The sequence below is a fragment of the Mobula hypostoma genome, chromosome 17 (assembly GCF_963921235.1).
Source record: "Mobula hypostoma chromosome 17, sMobHyp1.1, whole genome shotgun sequence".
Taxonomy (NCBI): Eukaryota; Metazoa; Chordata; class Chondrichthyes; order Myliobatiformes; family Myliobatidae; genus Mobula; species Mobula hypostoma.
In genome coordinates this window covers 34,771,988-34,790,096 of record NC_086113.1, presented here as the reverse complement: position 1 = coordinate 34,790,096, position 18,109 = coordinate 34,771,988, and the positions used below count along the sequence as shown (strand labels likewise).

Here is an 18,109-nt window from a genome sequence, read left to right as displayed (position 1 = left end):
AGAAGTAATGCGTGACCAGATAGAATATTTAGTTGCAGACATGTAGAGTGGGAGTCCTCATTGGCCATGCCCCTCTGCATTGGACATTGTTGAGGAGCATAGCTGCAAATGGGAAAGTAGAGACACCCAAGCCTCTGGTAGCACAGTTAGTTCTACAAGATAACAGGAGAGTAAAGAAGATTATTGAAAGATTGATAGGGGTTTCGCCACAAATTAGATTCCCAAATAGTATGACTCTGGTACCAGGATCAATGATGTCTCTGAGCGGTTGCTGGAAGCTCTGAAAAGGAAAGGTAAGCAGTCAGAGGTTGTGGTCTACACTGGCACAATTAACAATTCAAGTAAGAAACAAAACTGAATTTTCAGACATTAGTCAGAGATTAAAGAGCAGAACCTTTGAACTCTCTGGATTACTACCAGTGACGTATGATACTTACATTAAAATAGACGAATATGTCAAATGAATATGTAGCTAAAGGATGCATATAAAGAAAGAATTTAGATTTCTGTTTCCGGAGGGGGGACAGTGTTACGTACCCCGTAACTGGGTTGCCAAACCAGCAGAAATGGACCACTTAGTTAGAGTCTGGTTTAACAGAACTAATAAAGTTTTATTAAAGAAATAAGTAACACAGTACTCTAATCGTAAGGATATAAATGCAACAGGTTAGCAATGATAGAACACACATGTACACAGAACTAGGGTAATAGGAATCAAACAAGCTCTATCGCAGTCTAGGGGTAAAATGATCAGTCTCAAGTGACGCAGAGTTCAGTTCAGCTTAGTACAGTTCGCAGTAATCGCTGTTGTGCCGTTGGGGGGAGGGGGAGGGAGAATATGCAAATCTGATTCAGACAGACCTTTAATATTCTTCGCAGTTAGCTCTTGGGCGGACCCTTTGTTATGTCTTCTGTGGTCACCGACTGTGACCCCTCTGCTCCGGATATGACCGTTCTTCCACGGTGAACCCAGCACCCAGGCAAGGGCGGACACACACACCAGGTTCCCACCGATCGTTCCCTTTTCACCCTGTGCGTCTATGGTCGGTTCCCGCGACCAGACCTCCAACTCCCACCACTTGTGGGGGCACACCGCTCTTCCAGGGTCTCGTTATCTCGTGCCTTAGCGAACCTGTTCTTTTTATCCCCCTGCTGGGGTATCGCCTGTCCATCAAACTTCAAACAGTTCAGGTTCAAAGCAACTGGTCTGTCAATATTCTGAAGTGTGTTTCTTTCTCGTTAATCTCTCTCTTCTCTCTTATTAGCATTTTGAATGTTTCTTCATTGTCTCCCTCATCTCTCTCATCAGCATCAATCTTCTGATAACCTGGTTTTTCGTCACAACAGAAACAAGCAAGACAGGTTGCACCTGAATTGAAATGCAACTAACATACTTACAGGATGGTTTGCTAGTACCATTGAGTTGGCCTTAAACTAATTTAGCAAGTGAATGTGACACCAACGAAGTGATACAGTAAAATATTGAAGGACGCTAAATCAGTTCAGTAGACAAAGTAAAGATGAGTGCAATATAGGGAGGAATGAAACAACTAAATTGCTTTTATTTTAATGCAAGGAATTTGACTAGCAAAACAGATTAAATTACAGCATTGGTTGACATATGGGTTTATGACAGAGTTGCTATCAGAGACATACATTGAAAGAAGTGCAGGACTTGCAGCTCAGTATTCCAGGATAAAGAATTTTCAGGCATAACAGATGTAAAGAGGAGGCGGCTTTGAAATAAAACCAACGGGTAGAACTCATTGGATCAAGCGGCTTCTGTGCAGACAAACAGCTTAAAAAAAAAAATCGGTGATTCAGGTTCCGCCCCTGCTTCTGGGTGAGAGGCAACAGAAAAGAATGCCAGTATTTAGCACAATGAAAGGGGTGGGAATGAGAAAGGCTGGTGATAGATGGAACTAGATGAGGAGGGGTTGATGGGCAGATAGAACCAGATGTGGAGAAGAAATGGGAAGGTGGAACAGAGAGAAAAGAGAACTAGATGGACAGTTGTAAGTGGGGATGTAGTATGCTGGGAGGATGTAATTACATGAAATTCTAAAACAAAATTCAAAAACTAAGCTATTCAAGCACAATATGAATGCTATTTTTTTTTAATTTGCATTTGGCTTCTTGGTATTTTTGTAGAGTACAGAAATTCAAGTATAGACAAAATTATAAACACAAGAGATTCTTCTCCAGATGCTGGAAATCCAGAGTAATACAGGTGAAACATTGGATGAACACAGCAGGTCAGGCAGCATCCATGGAAATGAATAAGCACTCTATGTTTCAGACTGTGATCCTTGTTCAGAACTGGAAAGGAGAGGGGAAAGATGTCAGAATAAACAAGGTGAAGGGAGGGAACGGAGGATAGCTAGATGATAGGTAAAACTAGATGGTGCGGAGGATGGAAAAAGATGGCAGCAAAGGCAAGTTCCCAGGAATGATACCTGGATGTGGTAATGAGTCTCACTGAATTCCCAAAGAGAAGATTTAAACTTCTTCAGGGTAGGCATCCCTGAAAGGGATTTTGCAGTGGAGCAGCCAAACATGAACACAAAAAATCCTGCAGATGATGGAAATCCAGAATAACACACACAAAACACTGGAGGACAAAGCTGCTGAGACGGAGCAACAGACAGCCTTTCACACTTGGATAGCTGGGTCAGTGTGAAAATGGGAAGGAGAGTTAAAACATGCAACTAAAACTTCAAGAGCCTAGGCTTAGTTTTATCAGTGTAGAAAAGACCATATCATGCATACCAAATGCAGCAGACCAGGTTGGAGAGGGCAGGTGCACCTCTGCCACACCTGGATGAGCTGTGTAAGTTCCTATATGTAGTGGGGACAAATGTTATACCTTTGTGATTTGCAGGGGAACACACCAGCAGATGGACGGGTGGGTGGGAACTGATGAGTGGACAAGAGAGTTCAAAACAGAGCAGTCCCCGTGGAGAAAAGAAAGAAAAGAGGAGAGAGGAAAATGTGACTGGTGTTAGTTGACTCTCAAGTTCACCAATGATACAACAGAGGTGGGCTCATCACCAACAATGATGAGATGGCCTGCAGAGAAGAGGTGGAAGAGCCTGAGGACTGGTACTCGGGAAATAACCTCTTCCTGAATGTCAACAAGACTTCAGGACAACTCGTACCATACACACCTTCTTTACATCAGCAACAAAGAAGTAGAAACGTCCAGCAGTTTCAAAGTACTGAGAGTGCACATCTTACACAACCTCTAGAGGAAATCAGGAAAGCTCACAAGCACCTCTACTTTCTGAGAAGGCTGAAGACAGCTGGATCATACACATCTGTACTCAAGTCCTTCTGCAGATGTGCAGTAGAGAACATACTAAGTAGAGGCCAAGTAGCATCTACGCCAGGACCACCAGACTCAAAAACATTGCTTGGGAAAAGTAACCAAGGCTGATCAACACGTCCACCCACTAAACCACCCCTTCACAACCCCCACCAGCACTACTTTATCATTTCCTGTCAGAGTCATCTTCTGTATAGACACTCCAGTGCCTAGCATTGTGTTATAGACGTACAATCAACCCGTGTATAGAAGCTATCTTATGTATTTACACTCGTGTTTTTTTAATTATTGTGTTATTTAATCTTACTGTGTTTTTTTTTGGTGCTGCATTGGATCCAGAGTAACGATTATTTCGTTCTCCTTTACACTGGTAAACGACATGAAAGAATCTTGAACCTTGATCACATGGGAGCTGGCACAGTGTGTGTGGATGCACAGGCTGGTGGATTAAAGATGTACAAGGCAATTCTACTGTTGTTCTCTCGGGAGGTGTGGGGACTCTCAGAAAAGACACGCTGGAATTGGAGGAAATATGTTTGAAGCTTCCATCAAGTGTTACAGAGAGGAAGCCACATTTTCAAAAGAGTAATTTCAGTAGCTATAGGGTAGATAGGTGCAAATAATGTAGTTCACATACATTGTTGACAAGATCTCAGATGCAACATTGGTCAAAAAGATTACAATCTATTGGGTCCAAGGTATTGAGACAAACTGAATCCAAAACTGGACGGTTTTGGATTCAGTTTGCCTCAAGACCTTGGACCCAATACCTCGGATCCACTTCTGCTCCAAGGAAAACAAACAGAACCTCTCTAGTTACCCTTCATAATTGAAATATTCCATCAAAGGTAGCATTCTACTGAATCTTGTCTGCACCCTCTCCAGTGCAAGCAAGTCCTTCCTATAGTGGGGTGAACAGAAATACGGCACATTCCACTTACAGCTAAACTCATATTTTGTGAAGTTGTACAATAACTTCACAACTGGCATCACCTGGCACTTATTCGGATTAAATTCAATCTGTTGTTTCTCTGCCTATTTTACTAATTGACCAATATCTTCATATGATCAAAGACTATCTTCTTCACTTTCAACAATACCACCAATTTTGATGTCATCTGTATGCCTCCTATGTTTCCATCCATATCAGAAGTGGACAAAAAGGATGAGAAGAGCAGCTGGTTAAGGATTACAAAATTTTGACGGGCTTGGGTAGGATTAACTGAAAGAAACACTTCTCCCACAGCAGAGATACCTAAATCTACAGGATGTCATTATACATCAGTGACGAACACAGTTCAAGATGTGTGGGGGAGTGGGGGCAGCCTGCAAGTGTCGCCATGCTTCTGGCATCAAATAGCACACCACAACTTACTAACTCCAACTCATACATCTTTGGAATGAGGGGGGGAAACCACAGCACCTGGACAAAACACAAACAATCGCAAGAACCTACAAACTCCTTCCAGGCAGTGGTAGGAATTGAACCTGGTCACTAGCACTCTAAAACATTATAATAACCACTACACTACCATGCCACCCATAAAGGTTTAGAATAAAGGGGTAAAGAGTTTCAAAGTGGTCAGAGTCAAAAATGAAGGTTGCAGACTAAGTGCTAGTAAATGTGAGTAATGCAGATGATCTTTATTGTCATGGGGACCAAAAGGGCTGGGTCTGTGCTGCATAAAGCTATGAACATGTCCCACATCAAGCTCACACAACCTACATGATTGTACTAAATGAATCATTTCAAATCCAAATAATTACCTTAGCAGAATTTTTCATAAATTATGTTGTGAGAAACGAGGATATCATAAATGCACTTAGCATGCTTTGAGTCTTTCATCTTTCAGTGTTTTACATGGAGGATCATGGTGTTACTTACAATTAACCTCTACTATTTAAACTACTTCTAACACAAAATCACAGATTCCAAAGTTTAAAGGAACAAAAAGGTTCAACAGGTATAAGAAATTCAAAGAACATTATCAATCAAGTTTAATATCACAGACATATGTCATGAAATTTGTTGTTTTGTGGCAGCAGGGCCATGCAATTCATAAAAATCTATAAATTGCAACCATACACATTTACGTCTCTATATGAAGTTAATTGAGCCACACTGAGACCAGTACATTTTGGCCAAATTAAGTGGCTGCCCCAATTTGTTTTATGGAAATTGTTAAATGGTAGTCTATCTTTTTTAATACATTTTTAATTGAGTAACAAATTAAGTATTTAAATAAAATACAAAACAAATTAGAACACCACCAATGCTACTGAAGTATTATAAAACTGTGTTTTAGCTCCTAATAGTTATCGACAGAATAATTGATTCAGTGTACTCTGCTGTGTACGTGGTGTCCAGGGAGGGATAACAACTCTGGTAAAGAGACTTGTCATACCCATTTTGGAGCCTCTCACTCAACTTTGACCCACACCGGACATTCAGTTCTTGCGTGTGGGTCCAAGTAGCTATTTGCATGCGACAGCTGCCACACCCCAGTACATCACTCTGACAGGCGGGCTAAACTGGGTGAGTGTAACCAACAGGCCTCATACATCAGCAAAATAGCATACCTGTGAAATAGGGACATGCCTGCCCTTGCATGTGAAGGCAGCTCCGGCAAACTGGGCAGATGAGATCAAAAGTGAGATCCAACAGCCAAGGGAGGGTGGGGGGGGGGGGGGCTGTGTGTGTAGTCCTCTATCCTGCGAAGGCTAGTGCCCATGATGGAGTTGGCTGAGTTTACAACCCATGCAATCACTAAAATGCAAATACAAGGTAATAATATCCACAGCAATATTTTTCATAGATTTGCTTCAGACATACTTTTAAGGGGAGCAGAGAAACTTTATTCTTCTTTTGGCTGCATCATAGATCATGGATAGTTCTGGAATGCTGGAAAAACAATGTCCAAACTTGGAAACTTTACAATTTAATCAGGAAACTAAACAATGAACCACAAAAAAAAGAAAAATAAACCATATTAATAAGTAGTGTTAAAGTTAATGAAATGCTGTCAAATCAGCACCTCCTTAATATTTTGTACTCTGTGTGAATGCTTCATAATAGTATAAACCAAAGAGTATATATTTATAAAGGAAGAATGTCTAATGTGAGTTTAAAATAGTAATTCAAACATTGAATACCAACTCTTACGGTTTATTCCAAGTAGGGTAAAGTTACTAATATTTTTGAAAAGGCTACAAAATCACAACAATCCTAAAACAGGAAGCTACTGGCTCCATATCTCCTAGATATTTGATTAAGTTGCATTTCATACAAGATCTTAATATTCTAACAAATGAGACTAACTGAATGCACAATGCCAAAACTATTTTTTCAGCATTTCAATAATTTATCTCAGATGCAAGAGTCTTGATTTTTTAAAAACATTTAAATTTAGTATTGTTTAATACTTAATATTGGTATAGCATTTTCACATGTACCAAGCTACAGTGAAAAAGTTGTCTTGCATATCGTTCACATAGATCAAATCAAAATGCCTTGGGGTAGAATAAGGTAAAACAGTAACAAGGTATAAAAGTTAATGGAAAAAAAGTGTAGTGCAAACTCATAACAAGGTAGATTATGAGGTCAAGAGTTTGTCTTACTGTTCAAGAGATCTGTTTGAGAGCCTGATAACAATAGTATAGAAGATGTCGTTAAGCCTGGCTTATGTTCTGCCTCATGGGAGTGAAGAGAAGAGAGAAAATAGATGGGGTTTTTGCATGTGCTGGTTCCTTTAGTGAGGCAAGTAGTATAGACAGTCCATGGAGGGGAAGCTGGTTTCTGTGACGTGCTGAACTGTGCAGAGTTGTAGACAGTTTATTGCATTCACATGCAGAGCAATTGCTATACCAAGGCGTTACACATCCACCAGAGTGCTCTCTATGATGCATCGATAAAAGCTGGTAAGGATTAACATGGACATGCCAATTTCTTTTTAGCCTCTAGATGTAGAAGTGCTGGTGAGCTTTCTTAGCTGAGACATTGATGTGTTTGGACTAGGTCGGGCTATTGATGATGTTCATACCTAGTAACTTAAAGCTCTCAACCTCAAAACTGCTGATATAAATAGAAGCATGTATACTCTCACTGAAGTTAATGACCAGCTCATTTGTTAACATTGAAGGAAAGGTTGTTGTCATGACACCAAGTAACTAAGCCCTGTCTCCTTCCTGTACTCTGACTCAGTTACTTGTGATGTGGCCCACTACAATGCATCATCTGCCAACTTGTAAATAGAGTTTGAGCATAATCCAACCACATAGTCATAAGTGTATGGACAGTAGAGTAGACTAGGGTGCTAAGAACACAATCTCTAGGAGCACCTGTGCTTAGAATAATTGCAATGGAGGTGTTGCTGTCTATCAGTAACCCGCTGCTCAGTGGGTGAGGAAGACAAGAAGCTTTTCGTAGTGGGAGGCGTTGACTCCCAGTGTCCATAGTTCGGTCATGAGTTGGCTTGGAATAATAGTATTCATAGCAGAACTGTAGTCAATAAGCAATAGTCTGACTGTGCAGGTGCCGCAGGGAGATAGCGTCTACAGTAGATCTTTGAGATACGGCATGGAGTAGGCCCTTCGAGCCACACTGCCCTAACAACCCTGATTCAACCTGAGCCTAATCACGGGACAATTTACAATGACCAATTAACCTCCCAATTGGTACATCTTTGGATTGCGGGAGGAAACAACAGGATTCAGAGAAAACATGCATTCTACGGGAAAGATGTACAGAATCCTTACAGATGATGTCAGAGTTGAACTCCGAACTCCAAAGCTGGTCTGTAATAGCATCGCACTAACCACCATACTACTGTGGCGCCCCCAAATTGCAGTGGGTCAAAGTTCAGATATCAGAGCCTTTGAGTAATAATTATTAAGCAAGCTATCTTGTTTTTCTTTAGTACTGCAATAATAGTGGTCTTAAAGCAAGAAGGAATGACAGCATGAAACAAGGAGAGGTTAAAAATGTTTGTAAATACCCCTGCCAGATGATCCACAAAGGATCTAAGGACACGGTCTGGGGATAAAAATGAAATTAGTACCTTTTTATTATATCAGCAGTAAAAATGTTTTCTGGGAACCAAAATCTTCCACCATTGCCAGGCTTCCAGCATTTGCGATTTTATAATCAATAAAATCTTACTCTCTTTGATCCTTAGTCCCCTTTGATAAAGAATGACTTTCTTTCACTCTGATCATGTTATTTAATGAAGCCAAACTGGAACCCTGGCTCTTTCACATGAGACCAGAGATCGTCAAATAGTCTTTGAAGTGGTACTCTTGTTCTGCCATTTACATGGGGTATCTATATACTCCTAACACCATGCAAAATGTATATTCTCTACTTTGAGCAGTCATGAACCAAACATTTCCCAGGAGTCAATTAGGATGCTGTCTTTCAAGACTTTGAACATTTTGAAATGTAGAAAGGAAACAGATCATAATGGCAATTGCTTTGTAATTCTAATAGAATGCCAGTGTTAAATATGCAGACCAGTCTGCAGAATACAAGGGAAGAAATTTGGGAACTCAACTTCAACAAAAAAATAGTGTATGCCAGCGGTCCCCAACCACCGGGCCGTGGACCAGTACCGGGCCGCAAAGCATGCGATACCGGGCCGCGAGGAAACAATATGATTTGGTGATAGAAGTCAGCGGCACCTTTCCTCATTCCCTGTCACGCCCACTGTTGAGCCATTACGCATGCGAGGTCATTACCCGCGCGTTATCCATTTCAGCACGGGAAGATCAACTCCTTAAGCTTGCAAATGACGGCAGGCTGAAAAGTATGTTTGACATAACATCTCTGCCGGCATTCTGGATCTAAGTCAAGGCTAAAAATCTTGATATAGCCACGAAAGCACTGAAAACATTGCTTCCATTTCCAACATATCTCTGCAATGAATGCAACGAAAACTGAATTGCGGAATAGACTGGACACAAGGAACCTCCTTCAAATATTGCTGTCTCCCATCACCCCTCGATGGGACCGTCTTGTTGCAGGGAAACAAGCCCAGGGCTCCCACTGATTCAGCAATATTGGTGTGTTGCAATGATTTTATATGTTCATACGGGGAAAATATGCGTTGTGTGTTTAATATCCAAAAGTTACTTAAAATGTTATGATGCTGTTGACTTATATAACCATATAACAATTACAGCACGGAAACGGGCCATCTCTCCCCTTCTAGTCCATGCTGAACGTTACTCTCACCTAGTCCCACCAACCTGCACTCAGCCCATAAACCCTCCATTTCTTTCCTGTCCATATACCTATCCAATTTTTCTTTAAATGATAATATCGAATTTGCCTCTACCACTTCAACTGGAAGTTCGTTCAACACTTACTTCAAGCGCCCCTGATAACTGACTTAGCACTATATTCATGCAAGGAAAGTATGCAGTGTGTTTAATATTAAATTTGTTAGATAAACCCTTTTAGAAAGGAAATTGAGTGTATTATCCACTTATCACCGATATTCCAGTCGTGATTAACACCCTCCTCCCCCCGAACAGAATCGCCAAAAACAATTTGTAGAAAAAAATCGTACACGCATGCACAAGTCATGCATGCGCTCTGGTGCCCACGCAAGGCTTCATGGTCATTGTAGTCTTCCTCGCGGTAAACCCAGCGTATTTGACTGCTACTCTTGTCCGTTGGTCAGTTAACATCATCATGTGTGCAAAGGAGTTTTCAACTTGAAATACTAACTCAGATTCTCTTTCTAAAGATACTGGTTGACTTGTTGAATGTTTTCAGAATTTTGTTTCATTTTTTTTATTTCACCGCTCTGTCATCTGCGGCTGAAATTATAGCAAAGCTCCCAGTGAAAAACTCACCACAATTTCTGGCATCCATTTGTGCACAGCTAGTTGCAGGAATACAGTTGCAAGTGTCAAAAGTAACCTGCTCATGTAGTGCTGCAAACTTTACTATACCAATCAATAATAATCTTCCAATTTTTTTTCTTACCCACAAGTAAAAATGTTATCACTAGTTAAATGAACCTGCAATTCTTTTAAATATCATATTAAAGATATAATCACTAAACTTCGCTGGCCTGAAACTCAATGTATTTGTGGCACCTTGAAAATTTTTCAAATTGCAAAACTCCTATTAAACAAAAAACTATTTAAAAATTTTATTAGACAATTTTTGGGAATAAAAATATTAGATGAAGAGCATAGATTTTTAAAATTATTAATGTAAAGTGTTCTGATTTCAATAACAGTGTGCAACAATATTACCTTGAGTCATGCAATATCCATTCTGGTCAGAGGGTGTACTTACATTTGGAGCGGTTGATTTTGGGGAAAGCAACATTCCAGTTCTCTTCTGCTTTAACAGGAAGATCTAACATTGTACAGTTTGGTGCACAATAAGCTGCAGTTGCAATTCTTGCTGTTGTTATAAAATTAACATAATGTTTCAACACTTAATTACTACTTCTCAGTTTTCACTGCCATAAACAAACTGCATTTCAAATCAAATTCTATAAAATATTTATTTACTGGACAGTACATACAAAAATGTTTTGCAAACCTAGCAATTTAATCTGAAGAATGTTATTATCTTAGCCTTCAACAAACTGGCTGTTCTGCAGAAAATCCTTACATGGGGATCTGCTCTACATTAAGAAATGTTTTGAAAGCTATGACCTTTACAACTGTGAGTCGGAACCACAGGCTAGCACTGATCCAGCAGGCTGCATTGGATGTGAAAATATGCAGGGTCATATCAAATATAGCAATGTACTTCTGATTCAGTTTATACCTTGAAATCAACTTAAGGGGTATTCCAAATGTGCTAATGTAGAAGGAATTAACTGAAAAAATGGTGAAAACAGCTCCATCAGCATAACAGTACTTAATAGTAAACACAGTAGTTTTATCACAATCATCCTCTTGCCCATATAATGATTATCAACATGCCAAAGAATTTTCATTCACCCTTTTATTTCCTGCAATTTACACTAATTTCTATTTTAACTCCTTAAGTGTCCTTGAATGAAAGCATACATAATATTTTAACCCATAATCCTAACAGACCTGAGAAATAAACTACACAATTCTTTGAACTGTCTGCTATGAAATCAGCTTAGAATAATGGTGTGGGTCAGTGAGCATTTCAAACCAACTGTGTCTATGTCTACAACACATCCAGTTTTATAAACAAAACTACACTCATCTTGTACAATACCCAACAATTACACACTATCACAAAATATATACTACTTTCCTCTTTTAATTGTTGTATAAAATCCAGCAATTAGCTCTTCTTGCTACCCATCTTTCTCTTTCCTTCAATGAAAGTAAATTAATGTTTTAATAAACAGTAAATGAATCTTTGGAACTTATTAAAAATCATTATTCCTGTTTTTATTCTTTAGCTTTCAACTTCAAGTTCAGTTTATTGTCATTCAACTCTGCACATGTACACCACCAAACAAAACAACGTTCCTCCGGACGAAGGCGCACAACACAGTACATATAACTCACACAAATAACACAAAGTAATATTACCACAAATAAGCCCTCTTGGGCGTTGGGATGGTAGCCGCCTTGAAGCCTGAGGGAACAGAGAGACGTTGAAGATGTCTGTTAGCACCTCAGTTAACTGGGTTGACAGTCCCTCAGCATGAGACCAAGCATGTTATCTGGCTCTGCAGTTTTTCGTGGGTTGATCCTGGCTAGGGTCTTCCTCACATCAGTTGCCACTAGACAGAGTGTCTGTTGCTCGCAGGGAGGGGGATCTTCCTCACAGGCACATCACTCTGTGCATCAAACTGAATGTAGAAGATATTCACCCTATTAGGAAGAGACAGTTCTTGTCAGCAGGGTGAACTCTTAGTCCATTATGGACTGAATCTTCCACATGTCTCTGGTGTCACAGAAATAGCTGTACATTTCTGTGAATAATTCTGTTTTGCCTTCCTGATGGTGTGAGAAAGCACAGCTCTTGCTGACCTGACTTATGTATACACTATATAATTCTTATTGTAATTTATATCTTTTTATTTATATTGCACTGTATTGCTGCTGCTAAACAAATTTCATGACACATGTCAGTGATATTATACCCAATTCTGAACTATCCAAATCAACACCATAAAGATAAAAAACTTTGAATAAGATGCAAGATCTTGAAGCAAGTTTACCAGATCTCAATCATGGAACACCTCACGTTCGTATGGTTTACAGCAACTGTGGTCCCACAAAGTTGAATGTGCCAATGCTGACAATCATTAGAATGGTATCAACAGAATGGCAGCCCAGGTGTCATCTGACTCCGAATCATAGCTGTACCGTATCTGTACCAACTATTAAACTATCCAGTGATTGTTAACAATTACTCTTCTGAGAACACTACAACACAAACAAACACAACATAAAAATCAATTTAGTACAAAGTTAACTGTATAAAATTAATCCAAGAATCTAATGTTTTCCTCTGCAAAGTGAAGCTATTAAAGATTAACAGTCTCATTCTTAGATGAAGCATATACTGTATATTTCATGCATACCAAGTACTCTCAAAACATATTAAGTCCTTGGAAATGCTAAAATCTCACCTATCTACTGAAAATTATATCACAAATCATTTGAGTGTTTGATGAACTTTGAGAGATGTTAAGAAAAATTAGAGTAAATTAAAATCACTGATTACTTTGCCTAATTCTATTCCAATTCTAATATGTGGAGACACAAGTTTTCTTCCATTTATCAGGTTTTCATTCTATCAAGAATTTTCTTCATTGACACTATCGCCTTCCAAAAATATTCTAAAAATGTTACCATTTACTCACCAGACACCTCCCTCTGGTTTCACTAGTTTAAGAATGCAATGCAAACCAAGAAAAATGGAAAAACTCCTCTAGCTATTTGTCTGTTAGCTTCTGGCTCTGGATTCCAGATATACTGAGAAAACTGTATGTAGAACTTGCTCAACCTTCCACAAATTGGTGAGTTTATTCATTGGAATTTTGATTCTGCACTTTGAAGAAGATATATAAAACCAAGGTATTCTTATGTATTTGCTTTAATGCTTTGCATTATTCAGCAAAGCATCTTCAAATACTTGTGGGTTTACAAAATCCTTTCACATTTTAATTGTTTGACTTTCATGATTTTGGAATGTTCTGTATGCCAGGAACATTCAGAAGCATTGAAAAAGCAATTTTAAGTGATACTGTTAAGCAATTTTAAGTTTGCATACTGCTGAGCAGAAGAGGTCAGAGTGGGGAATTGAAGAAGAGGGATGGGGAACAGGAAATAATTACCATAAGCTGGAGAAATCAATGTTCATATCGTCAGGTTGGAGGCTACCCAGATGGAATATGAGGTTTTGCTCCTCCATCCTGAGGAAGCTCATTGTGGCAGTAGAGGAGCCCATGAACCGACATGTTGGAATGGGAATTGGAATTAAAATGGCTGTCCACCAGGAAATTCTGATTTTTGTCAATGGAGAAAAGGTGCTTGACAAAGCAGTGCCCCATTTAAGTTGGGTCTCAACAATGTAGAGGAGTCCGCATTGGGAGTACAGGATACAATAGACCACCACAATAGATTCACAGATGAAGATGCGCTGCCTGCAGATGTTGATGGAGTAGTGGGTGAGGACAAGAAGAACTCTATTCCTGTTAAGACGTCAGGAAAATCGGGTGAGCATGGATGTCTTGGAAGTGGAGGGGGTGCGGGTGAGGGCAGCTTGAATGATAGAGGAAAGGAAACCCTGTTCTTTGAAGGAGGAAGACATCTCTGAAGTCCTGGAAAGGAAAGCCTCTTCCTGGGAACAGATGCAGCAGAGATGAAGGAACTGAGAAAAGGGAATGGCATTTTCACAGGAGACAGGGTAAGAAGAGGTATAGTCAAGATAGTTGGTAGGTTTATTTAAAAGATGTTGGTAGACAGTTTGTCACCAGAGATGGAGACAGAGAGATCAGTAAAGGTGAGAGAGCATCAGAAATGGACCGAGGGAATTTAAGTGCAGGGTGGAAATTCAAGCAAAGATGATGAAATTGATGAGCACAGCATGGGTGCATGAAGCAGCACCAAGGTAGTGCAGAAAGAATTGTTTTGTATGGCAAGTGTTTTTCTTTTCACACTTCTAATTGTTTCTTTGTCAAGCCACTCCTCCTGCTCATGGCCACATCCATAGACCGCGGCAAAGCTGTCTCGGATCTTGGTGACAGGGCATGTTTGGACCAGGTGGAGGATGATCTCTCTGTCACCACAGGGGCCATTTGGGGTTTAACAGGCTCCCCATCGATGTAGTTTGCACTGTTTTGGCATGTTGACTTCTGAGACTAATTGTGGCTGTCCAGGTTTTCTAGCAGCTGTAGTAAAGCCCGAGAGTTGCAAGGTGGGGTTGTTGATCAGATTTTGGTATGCCAGTACTGGCGCCATTCAGTATGTTCATCATAGGAATGAGTCAGGGTTTTTCAAGCTGTAGAAAGGTTTTCGGGATTTGAGTCAGGTAGTTGGAGGATCATTTTCGTTGAGTTTATGAACTGGAATATTGTTGGGCATAGTTTCGATACGCTTGTAGAGTTTCGCAGAAGCTGCTCTTCTACGGATCTCTGAGGGTGTTATTCCGCTCATTGTTGGGGCCATTGGACAGGTCAAGATTTTAGGGCTCCTGAGATTATTCTCATAGAAGTATGGAGATGTGTACTGATGATGTTTGCAGGAGCACTTCTCTCCTAGGTAGGTGTGCAATATTTGGCAACTGAGAAACGTGTGCTAGGCTAGATGTCCGTAGGACTGATTGGTTAGCACTCCATTTGGTTCTTGCTATCTTCCTGATCATGGCATTCGGGATTTTAGTTTCTTTGCAACATTTTGAAGGTGGATCTTGTATGAGCAAGTTCAATCTAACATGACTCCCAAATACTTCAGGTGTGGATCATTGGGTAGCTGTTTGTCATTTAGTTTGATACCAAGTTTAAAATTGTGTTGGCACGTGACCAAGTGGTTAAGGTGTCGGTCTAGTGACCTGAAGGTCACTAGTTCGAGCCTCAGCTGAGGCAGCGTGTTGTGTCCTTGAGCAAGGCACTTAACCACATATTGCTCTGCAGCAACAAACGCTGCATCCTAAAGCAAACAGCATTATGAAGGACCCCACGCACCCCTCATACAAACTCTCCTCCCTCCTGCCATCTGGCAAAAGGCACTGAAGTATTCGGGCTCTCACGACCAGACTATGTAACAGTTTCTTCCCCCAAGCCATCAGACTCCTCAATACCCAGAGCCTGGACTGAAACCAACCTACTGCCCTCTACTGTGCATATTGTCCTGCTTATTATTTATTGTAATGTCTGCAGTGTTTTGTGCACTTTATGCAGTCCTGGGTAGGTCTGTAGTCTAGTGCAGTTTTGTGTTGTTTTACGTAGTTCAGTGTAGTTTTTGTATTGTTCATGTAGTACCATGGTCCTGAAAAATGTTGTCTCGTTTTTACTGCGTACTGTATCAGCAGTTATGGTCGAAATGACAATAAAAAGTGACTTTACTTGAAAAGTGCTTACTCCTAAAATCCCCTACACATCAAAATGTTTTCACTGAAGGGAATCTACACCCTGGAGCTCACCAGTCTCGCTTCATAGTAATTCTGTGGCAATTCAACGTGGTGGGTGGTTCACTACCATCATGGAATCAGAATTAGGTTGATCAGGTTGATTATCACTGAAGCATCCTGTAAAATGTGTTGTTTTGCAGCAGCAGTACTATACAATACAATACATAAAGACCTCTATAAGTTACAATAAGAGACATATGTTAGAAAATAGTGTAAAAAGTGGGGTGGTGATATTGGATTCACAGGCCATTCAGAAATCTGATGGTGGAAGGGAAGAGGCTACTCCCAAAACGTTGAGTGTGTACCTCCTCTTTCATGGTAGTAACTAGAAGAGGGCATGTTCTGGATGGCAAGTCCCTAACGATGGTTGCTGCTTTCTTGAGGCACTGCCTTTTGAAAATATCCTTTATGTTGGGAAAGCCAATGTCCATGATGGCACTGGCTGAGTGTATAATCCTATACAACATTTTCAACCCTGTGCACTGAAGCCTCTAAACAAGATGGTGATGCACCAAGTCAGAATGCTCCTCACAGTACATCAGTAGAAATTTGCTAGAACCTTGGGTGACATACCAAATCTCCTCAACTACCTAATGACATATCACCTCTGGCATGTCTTCTTCATGACTGCATCAATATTTTAGGGTCAGGATAGAACTTGAAGCTGCTCAGCCCTTGATGAGGACTGGTGTGTGTTCTTCTGAATTACCATACCTTCCCCTACTATCCCTACAAGAGCAATTAGGTGCTGTGGTCTAGCCAGTGATAATGAATGCATATTAAAGGTTTTTCACCAGATAAGCATTGCTTGTGTCATGTCATCACCATTCACTCCTCAAATGAAAAACAGCATAGGATCAAGATGGAGAAGAAAATCCAACAGCAACTCGGAGTATCAAAAGTAATGTGAATGGTGAAAAAGGATCTTGTGCTTTCCTGGTGTATATGACAAATAAACTCGTTTTTGGGCTACCAGCCAGTTACAGGTATCAATTTTAACTGATTTTTCAATGACAAAAACTGCCATCTTCATTAGGAATGATGTCTTGTATGGTGATATATATACCCCCCGTCGACCGTCTGTCCTGATTGTTTAGTCCTCATCTAATTTGATTTCCACTGTCCCATCTTGTTTACAATCGAATTCCAATTCTTACTTATAGCGAGAATTTAGTCTTTGTTAACATTCTTTTTCTCTAGTTTTATCTCAATGGCTTCCTTCACCAGGCGGCTCCAAAAGCCATTGGTTCAGCAAAGTAGTTTTGTACTGTCGAAGTCGACCCTATGGCCATTGCAAATGCAATGTTCCACTACCACCAATTTCTCCGGGTAACCCAAACAGCTACACCTCCTATGCCTCTTGCTGCAGATTTCCACCATGGCCAAAATACGCTGCTCCACATTCACAGGCAATACTGTAAACGCCAGCTGTCCTGAGGCCCAGGCACAGGTCACCTTTGACCCGCATAAACTGGGATTTGAGCTTCCTTATGGATTTGTGGATGGTATTAATTAAGTATTTCTTCAGAATCCTGATCCTTCCAAAAACTATGGAAACATAGGGAAGACAAGCAGTAGCGACTGGCTCCTCCTCGTTATTAGGTTTCCTGGTTTTCCCAACAGCCCTTTTAAGGGCTCGATTGATTTCTTTCACCTTGTAGCCATTCTGCAAGAACATCATGTATAATCGTCTTATTTCCCAGTGGAGACTCCAGGTCCAAAATAGTTTTCGCACAACATAACGTCATAACCGTACCTGCTTCCACCACTTCATCTGGCAGCTCATTTCATGTACTCATTATCTTCTGTGTGAAGTTGCCCCAAGGGTCCTTTCTATATCGCTTGAGATCAATCCCCTCTAAATTTGAGCTCTCTTATAATAGGGTGAAAAAACTGTGGCTATTTATCTTACTTATATTCCTCATATAAATACGTAAAACTGGGGATTTTTTTTTAAAAAAACAAAGGTGAATGTCCCGGTCTAAGTAAGAACTGGAATTTAATTTTAAATTAAGGTGGTAGAGCAGAAACTTAATTGATTGAGGACTAGCCAATCAGGAGGAACGGTCGATGGCAGTATGTATATATACCACCAGATGAGGCATACCTAGGCATCATCTCTGATGAAGATGGCAGAGTTTGTCACTGAAACGTTGGTTAAAATTGATACCTCTACCCAGCTAGTAGCCCAAGAA

At 40.3% G+C, this 18,109-nt stretch overlaps 1 protein-coding gene across 5 annotated transcripts in view; it reads right to left on the bottom strand.

The window, feature by feature from the left end:
• exoc2 (exocyst complex component 2) overlaps positions 1-18,109 on the bottom strand; it is a 265,211-nt gene that overhangs the window by 220,953 nt on the left and 26,149 nt on the right. Inside the window, exons 2-4 of one of the 5 annotated variants that reach the window (XM_063069708.1) lie at positions 11,864-12,148; positions 10,632-10,742; positions 6,159-6,227 (exon numbers count right to left, since the gene is read on the bottom strand). The exons of 2 other annotated variants lie outside the window; for them this stretch is intronic. The gene's annotated coding sequence lies outside the window, so the exon portion shown is untranslated. The remainder of the gene's footprint in view (positions 1-6,158; positions 6,228-10,631; positions 10,743-11,863; positions 12,149-18,109) is intronic. 2 more of the 5 variants (XM_063069706.1, XM_063069705.1) reach the window with 2 other exon arrangements.